The sequence below is a fragment of the Thalassophryne amazonica genome, chromosome 4, assembly GCF_902500255.1.
Source record: "Thalassophryne amazonica chromosome 4, fThaAma1.1, whole genome shotgun sequence".
NCBI lineage: Eukaryota > Metazoa > Chordata > Actinopteri > Batrachoidiformes > Batrachoididae > Thalassophryne > Thalassophryne amazonica.
Genome location: NC_047106.1, coordinates 143,247,844 through 143,255,567, shown reverse-complemented (window position 1 = coordinate 143,255,567; position 7,724 = coordinate 143,247,844). Strand labels below are relative to the sequence as shown.

Here is a 7,724-nt window from a genome sequence, read left to right as displayed (position 1 = left end):
ATCTGGTTTGCTCTGTGCACTTTGACCTTGGGACTGTGTCTTTCTCTGCTCAGTGATCCCTGATTGTGTTCTACATCTTTCTTTTCAGGCTTGCTACATGCTAATGAACCAAACTAGCTTTGTCACTTTATGAATAAAACATAAATCATCTGCAATAAATACATCACCGACTCTGTACAATATTCACACATTACAAAAACCAGGTTCCTAGTTGAGACTAAAGATCAGTTGGTCATGAACATAACAGGTAGCAAAATATCAATCAGTCTTCAAACTGAACCTACAGGTTGGGACCCTCATTAGTTCAGTCCTGGACACGAGGATTCCAGAGGACAGCCTGGAGCCACAAACAGTTCATCAAGTGGACAGGTTCAGATGTCGCACCAGAGGACAGCCCACCTGCTCTTGTCCACACTGACCACGTAGTCCCCAGACAAAGACCAATCCACCGCGCTGACGGCCGACCTGACAGGAAACATCAACCAGTCCATCAGAGAAAGTAGCTGTTAGCATAGCATATTGACAGGACGTAAGAGAGCTGTTAGTCTAGCTTAGCATAACAATGGGAAGTAGGAGAGCTGCTGGCTTAGCTTAGCATAACAACAGAAGGTAGAAGAGCTGCTGGCCTATGTTAGCATAACAAAAGAAAGTTGGAGAGCTGTTGATCTAGCTTAGCATAGAGACAGGACATAGGAGAGCTGTTGGCCTAGCGTAGCATAATGACAGGAAGTAGGAGGAGGAGTTAGCCTAGCTTAGCATAACAATGGGAATTAGGGTGAACTGTTGGAGGAGCTATTGGCCTAGCTTAGCATAACAATGGGAAGTAGGAGGAGCTGTTAGCCTAGCTTAGCATCATGATAAGAAGTAGGTGAGAAACATTCCAAAAATGCATTTGTGACTGATGTGTTGATTGGATGATGGACAGCTGGGGGACGAGTCCGGTTACCTGTGTTTGTCTGGGAGTTGGGTCTCCAGGCTGTTGGAGGAAACGTTCCAGATGTAGACAGCGCCATCTGCTGATCCTGCTGCCAAAAAGCAACCATCTGGGCTGCAGACACAACATCCATGAGTCACACTGACCATGAACAGAGTCCAAGGAACAAAGGAACCATCCAGTGAACCAGTCTTCAGTCCCAGTTACAGCAGATCAGTGATAAGATCAACAACATGGAGCTGTATATGAGCACTAGAGAGCGCAGTCCCAACACTGCACACTAAACGAAAACGTCCCTTCATGGACAGCGACATGACGCCTCCTAACCGGGCAAAATATTGATGAAGTACATGGATGTTAATGCATTTTTAATGGAGATTCGTGACTGAACACACTCAGAAAAATGCTCACAAAATACATGTTAAAATGTCATTTTGACCTGGATATTGAGCCAGTAAAATTAAATTACATTAAATTATGTCAGGAAAGTATTAAACTTACTCTGACACTCACACATTCACAAATATTAGTGTTGAAAGTTACACGGATCTGCGCTGTTAAGCTACGCTGCTCGGCTGAGCTGCTGCTGTGTTCAGCGCAGCTCCTAAAACCATTACAACACATTTATATATGTTATATTTTTACATAATTATACTTTATTGACTGAGTTTCATTCATGACGTCAGTTGTGTGGGTACACATTTCTATGTGTGGGTGTGACTGTGAGCGGCACAGCGCGGGTCATTATAATCTCATTATTTTAAGGTGCAAATTTTAAAAAATCCCGTCTTATCGAACAATTTTAATCACTAACGACAAGTATTTTAACTAGACATTGGTCTAGCAGTGGAAAATATCAACTAGACATAAGTGAAGAGTTAATGGTCCGTGTCATCGGGCGATACGGCAGGAGACATACAGCTGTTTATCATCCAAATATCACAGACAAAGTGACAAGAAGAACCAAAACCACTTACTTATGGAAGGAAATATTGTCTCCTTGTTCCTCCGTTCGTGGCTTTGCCAACATGCGCAGCTTTCCGGCATATTCCACCTATTTCTTGACGAGACTAAGTGAACTTCTATGCACACAAATCACTAAGTTGCCCGGAATTAAAATGGCGATCACGCCTCCTTGTCGGCACACGGCTCAGCGCTAGTGCGCTGTCTAGTTCTTATATACAGCTCCATGATCAACAAGAAAAGATGTTCACGGGTGAAGTCGTCAAAGTTCCTACATCAGGTCCAGTTCTGTTCTGGGTCAGAACAGAAACCGATTTGTCTTTGCTCTGAATGTCCGACACATGTCCGACACATGTCCGACACATGTCCCAAACATGTCCCACTGAAGTTCCCCAAAACACTGTCACACAGTATTCATCACCAGAGTGAAGTTAATGGTGTGGGTGTGGGTGTGTCTGTGTGTGTGTCTATGTGTGTCTGTGCCTGTGTGTCTATGTGTGTCTGTGTCTATGCCTGTGTGTCTATGTGTGTCTGTGTCTATGTGTGTCTGTGCCTGTGTGTCTGTCTATGTGAATTTGACAGACAGACACACAGGCACAGACACACAGACACACACACACACAGGCACAGACACACACAGACACACATAGACACACACACAGACACACACACAGGCACAGACACACAGAGACACACACACAGACACAGATACACACAGACAGTGTCTGTGTGGAATTCAGGATCATCAGTCACAACTCACCTGAACACGGCTTTGGTGCTGTCATTGGCACATTTAAATCCATCGGCTCTGAGACAGAGACACAGAGAGACAGAGACAGAGAGAAATGAATTGCAAATGTTTCAATTTAGGAGATGTAAAACAGAGAAGGACATTCAGAAGATTGTCTCAGACAGCGTCCAAAGCATCAAACCAGTCTACAGTTCCTGCTACAGCAGATCAACAACAAAACATGTTCACTGGTGAAGTCAAGTTCCACCAGCGTGGAGCTAACAGTCCACCAACATGTAACTAACGGTCCACAAATGTGGAGCTATCATTGCACCAATGTGGCGCTAACAGTCCACCAACGTGGAACTAACAGTCCACCAACGTGGAGCGAACGGTCGATCTTACACCAATGGTCGATCTTACAAAGGCATTATCTTAAGTTGTGTTTACACACAGGCAGTATGCATTACGAATGTCATATTTGCATCATTCTTGGCACATTCCTGACATTCTTAACGTGACTTAACGCATTTGAATAGGTTTCTTAATCGTGCGTGTTGGTTCGTGATTTTCGTGGATTGTGTTTTTGGCTGACAAAAAATCTTCCACGAATGTCACACACCAACCTCATTTCGCCTCATGTTCTGGAGGTCACATCTGAGCTTGTTGATCCATCTTGATTAGTGGTGATTCTTAACAGAGCATGACAGCGTTCTTCTCTGACGCGCGTACAATTAAACCCTGCTGCACCGCATTCAGTTTCATTGCTGCAGTATGCTGAAGAAGGACACTGACGCCAAGTTGGCTAAAGAAGAAGAACCAAAAACACAAGGCTTAAATAACAGAGGTGACAATCACAGCAAACAAGGCACAGGTGTGGGGAACAAAGAGATGAAGATGAGAGCAAGAGGGTGAAGTGAGACAAAAAGCAAAGCAAACAGAAATGCAGGCGTGGAGGGAGGCAACAAAGATGAGGTGAGCAGGTGCAAGAGAGTGCAGTAGCGTGAACACTAAGCAGACAGAAATAAACAGAAAGGTGAAGTCTAAATATAATGCAAAAGAATCTACACACGGAAGGAGCAAAGAAACAAAACCCAGAAAAACAAAGGCGAGAACTGGAAAGTGATCAATAAGACAATTAAAGGCAGCGGCTGAATCTAAAATGTGACAAAAGCAAAAACTAACAGAAATTACAAGCAATGACTGTAGTGGTAAAATGCAAAATAAAACCAGTGGCTAAAGTAATCCTAAACTGAAAAACAAAAACAGAGGATCAAAGTGTAAAGCAGATGCAGACAGAAAGTGACAAAGACCAAAGCAGGGGAGGACATGGGACCATACGGGGGCAGACCTGACAGATTCCTAATGTGTTGTTTCTGGTTCAAATTCTCATCCACTTCAATGCCTAAAAATTTGACATGGGATAAATTTCATTTCCTTCAATTGAAACTCTACTATAGAGTTTGAGCAGCACAAGCTGACATGGGTTTATGTTCATCTACCCATCTGTAAAAGCCGTCTTTTTTTTTCTTTTTTACTGTAAAGCACTGTGGTATTTCTGTTCTTCTCCCTAATCAACAGAAGCTTCTGCACCACTTTTTAAAAAACTGAACATTCTCACAGCGTACAATATAAATATTCATCAGATGTTTGAGTTTATTTACAAAAACAAGTTCTCACCTTTATGTTTACCAACAGCATTTAGAAATTTGTTCATATTAAATTCACAGATTCATTCATATAACACCAAACAGAATAGTCATCTTCACCTTCCTTTCTATAAAACTAAACATGGTCTGTTTTCCATCAGATATTGTGTCGTACAAATATGGAATGATAAAAGAAATGTAACAGAGAGCTCATCATCACTGCAAACTTTTAAAAGAAAACTGCCTTTACATTTAATTCATGAAGCTTAGTTTTGTTTTTTAATTCTCTATTTTGTTCAATTTTTTTGGTCTTTTTTTTATTTGTATGCATGCATAACAGGGACTTTTCTGACTTACTCAAAGTCAGAATGCAAGCTTGAGCAGAAAGCTCAACCTGCCGGTCACTCTGGTACTGCCACATTCTGATCTCATGGCTGCACTTACATATGAAACATAAGAACAGGTACATAAGAAAAGGTGGCCTAATGAGTTGTAAATTACCCCAACAGTGCCATTTGGCACCCTCCGGTCAGAATAGGAGGTGGAGCCCCTTTCACATTGGCGTATTCATAGAGCTGCTCATTACAGCGTATCATCTACGCTGTAATGAGCAGCTCTCCGCCCACTTTACATGGAGTTTTTTTCTCAATACGCAGCAGTATGTTGAGGACTACGCATGTAGGACGGAAGAAAATTAAACATGTTTAATTTTCTTCGGCGTACATCATAGCATGGAGCTTTCATGCGAGTACATGCAGCACCGTGCTACTGTCCGCTACTGTGAGCCCGCCCACGCTGCAATACCGTACTGTACGCCATTTTACACCTCCCTCCATTGTTCACCTCCATTGTTCTTCTGGAGCTATAAATACTGCAAGATCGTTGCTTCACTTTATCATACTGGACACATTATATGAGGACTGTTCACCGTGTCACAAAGCTGACTTGTCGTTTCATAAAAGCGCTCTCTCACGCGCGCGCTCTCCCTCACTCTCTCTGTGTCTGATCAGACTTGTGACTTTAAAATAAAAGCGCTCTCCCTCACACTCTCTCTCTCTCTCTCTCTCTCTCTCTCTGTGTGTGTCTAATCAGACCTGTGACTCTTTAAAATAAACGCGCACTCGCTGCATGTCGGCGCGATCATCAGAAGATCTGATCGATCAGGTCTGATCAAATCAGCAGACTCGTTAAACTTTTAAACCGGAGGTTTAAAAGTTTAATGAGTCACAGCGTTTCGTTCAGGGCAGCCTTTACCACAGCCAGACTCAGCAGCATCTGTACACAAAGAAAGTGATCCACCAAGACAAAAAAAAAAAAAAAATAATAATCCATCCATCCATCCATTTTCTTCCGCTTTATCCGGAGTCGGGTCGCGGGGGCAGCAGCTTAAGCAAAGCCGCCCAGACCTCCCGTTCCACACACACCTCCCCCAGCTCCTCCGGGGGAACCCCAAGGCGTTCTCAAGCCAGCCGAGAGACGTAGTCCCTCCAGCGTGTCCTGGGTCTTCTCCGGGGCCTCCTCCCAATGGGACGTGCCCGGAACACCTCAACTGACTCCAGGGGGCATCCGGAAAAGATGCCCGAGCCACCTCAACTGACTCCTTTCGACATGGAGGAGCAGTGGCTCGACTCCGAGCTCCTTCCAAGTGACCGAGCTCCTCACCCTATCTCTAAGGTAGCGCCCAGCAACCCTGCGGAGGAACCTCATCTCGGCCGCTTGTACTCAGACTGTTGAGTACAGAGGGGGCCATGGGGGTCGGGTGCAGAGAGGATTGGGTGGCGGTCGAGGGCGGGTGGCCCGGCGGCCCGGTCCATGCTCACAGCCCCTGGCTGTTTGGACGTGGAATAATAATAATAATAATGTTAAATGATTCTGTTTTTGAGCCGCACCACACCTGCAGTACAGAACAGAGCGCACTTCCACAGAGGCAGAAAATAGCACTGAACTGGCTTAATAGCGGCATGGTACACGCGACTGTGTGCACACATTAAAATTATAAAGCATGAATGAGCACTGAAAAAGTGCATTTTGGGTGTATTTAAATGAAACACAATGCCGCAATGAGCAGCTCTACGAATACGCCAATATGAAAGGGGCTTGGGAGAAAAGGGTGGATTTTCGAGTGTTAATTTCAAATTTGTGTCATTAAGTGCAAATTCATTTGTAAAGAGAGAAAAGAGTAAAGGTGAAAGGACGCCACCCTGTGGGCAGCCAGTGCTGGTGATGAGCTCTCCTGACAGAATGTCCTCAGCACAAACCCTCTGAGGGCGACAAGAGAGAAAGTCTCTGATCCAGAGCATCAGGCCCTTTTCAACATTTAAATCAGCCTTTTCAGAAGAACGTGTGATTTCATAGAGTTAAAAGCTGCACTGAAGTCGACAAACAGAACCCGAGCGTGTGCTTTAACAAGCAGACGCTGCTTTGAAATCACGTCTATCAAGATCAACACGGCATCATCAGCATCTCTGTCCCTCTTATAGGCAAACTGCAGAGGGTCACCAGAGGTCAACTCAAACCTGCCTCTGGCTTTTTTGGCATCGGTCTTATTATGGAGAATTTCTGGGCACTCCTGTGACATGGAGGGAAGTAAAGAGTCTAGAGAAGACTGCCTTTAGTTGAGGAGCTCAGTCTGTGAGCAGACGGACTTTCAGTGGGCGTCCTCAGTGACGGCTGTGGGGGCTCCTGCAGGGAGACTTTACAGATCTCATCACAGTCCTGTTTGTCAACCACTTGATCAAATCTACAGAAGAACTGGTTTAACTCATCAACAAAACATTGATTGATGCTTGTTGGAGCATCACATTTCTTACTGGTTTTGCCCATCAGTGGGTTTAGACCTTCCCAGGCTCGTTTTCTGTTGCCACTGAAATATTTACTTTCTACTTCATTCTTGTACTCAGTTTTTGCCTTTGTGATGTTCCCTCTCAGCTGTCTCCTTGTTTCCTGCATTAACTGCACTTTAGCAGAGCAGAAGGCCGCCTTCTTTCCATGAAGACAGACTTTCAGTTGTTTGTTATTTGGGAATATGTTCACAGTCTTGGTTTCTGGCACATTATCCTCACAGAACTTCATGTAAGATGTGATGGTGTCAGTGAGTTCATCTCCATCCTGACAGGATTCAAAGAAAATGTCCCAGTTTGTTCCTTCAGTCTCTGAGTTGTTCTTTACTTTTCTCGGACCACATCTGTATCTGCTTATGAACTGTTTTAATTCTTTTGACCACAGTCTTGTATTCAGGCAAACGATGAATCACACTGTGGTCAGATTTCCCACGAGGCGGTCTGCATCCCGCTTTATAAGCCTCTGGGATGTTGCCATAGCAACAATCAAGCGTCCGATGTAGACGTGTGGGACAGTCTACATATTGCTGTAGAGTGAGCAAATGGTCAGATGGATTGCAGGAGTTAAAGTCCCCCAGGACGAAGACGTGCTGGTCAGTAGAGCGGCT

General features: G+C 44.4%; 1 protein-coding gene across 1 annotated transcript in view; it reads right to left on the bottom strand.

Annotated features, from left to right (window-relative positions):
• Positions 1–353: 353 nt before the first annotated feature.
• Positions 354–7,724, bottom strand: part of LOC117508856 (autophagy-related protein 16-2-like) — a 149,546-nt gene continuing 142,175 nt past the window's right edge. The window contains exons 11-13 of the mRNA XM_034168703.1: positions 2,658–2,705; positions 947–1,048; positions 354–465 (exon numbers count right to left, since the gene is read on the bottom strand). The gene's annotated coding sequence lies outside the window, so the exon portion shown is untranslated. The remainder of the gene's footprint in view (positions 466–946; positions 1,049–2,657; positions 2,706–7,724) is intronic.